At 37.0% G+C, this 930-nt stretch overlaps 1 pseudogene; it reads right to left on the bottom strand.

The window, feature by feature from the left end:
* Positions 1-245: 245 nt before the first annotated feature.
* On the bottom strand, positions 246-315 carry LOC129487061 (uncharacterized; annotated as a pseudogene).
* Positions 316-930: the final 615 nt, after the last annotated feature.

The following is a 930-nucleotide window of genomic DNA, read 5'->3' as shown; positions in this document are numbered from 1 at the left end:
AAAATTTAACATTTAACCGTATAATGAATCTCCACCTTAGTAAACATCATCCTCAATCTCATTTTAAAAGGTAGCATAGTATTTCACTGTCTAAATGAATGATGGAGGAATATAATAGAATAATGGGGGATGATTCTATCTCCAAAAGCTAAACATTTAATAGGCACTGAAAGAAAGACTCCACCTACGTCAGTCGTGTGTTGATTGAAGAGGGGTTCTTTTGTGTGTGTGTGTGTGTGTTGGGGGTGGGTTTCTTCTTCTTTTTGTAAAACCCAGAAAACCTGCTAGACAAATTCAAAAAGAGCAGTAACGCTGAGGAGGAATTCTTGATGACTATTAAGTAATGAGGAAAACAAGAGCTACTGGATAATCTTTCAACATAATTGGACCCTGGAAATATGTGGAGGATGCATTTTGATGATTTGTTACACTGAAAACAGTGCCACCAGATAATGTAACCAATACAAATACAATTATATTTATTTAAGGCAGTGGTTATCTTTTAAAAGACAGACTTTTGGATGTTGTTGAAAGATGCCGAAGGAAGATGATAAATTTCACTCGTGGGTTAGTCTTAGCTGTCTAAAACCAGTGATTTTCTCAATGAACTTTCTGGGCATGCTTCACAGAGCTAATTCCTAAGTAGATAACAGCGTCAAAGGATTCAAGCTCACGAGAAGGGAAATGTGTCAGTTTCTGCTGGTTAGTCTCAGTAATAATGATAACACATGGCACGGGAACAGAGTTAGAATGGCCATCATTAAAAAGTCAGGAGCTTTACACTTCTTAAACTCAAATAGCCACTGGCATATTTGATTGTCCTGTTAGCCAAATGAGCTATATTGGGTAAGTGACATTATCACCTCCTTGAAGATGAGGAAAAGATTTAGGAGATTTCGCCAAGTTCCACAGTAGTATCTTTTTGGGAAT

The sequence above is a fragment of the Symphalangus syndactylus genome, chromosome 7 (genome assembly GCF_028878055.3).
Source record: "Symphalangus syndactylus isolate Jambi chromosome 7, NHGRI_mSymSyn1-v2.1_pri, whole genome shotgun sequence".
Lineage (NCBI taxonomy): Eukaryota > Metazoa > Chordata > Mammalia > Primates > Hylobatidae > Symphalangus > Symphalangus syndactylus.
Note: the sequence above shows the minus strand (reverse complement) of the source record. Positions and strands in the feature narration are given on the sequence as shown.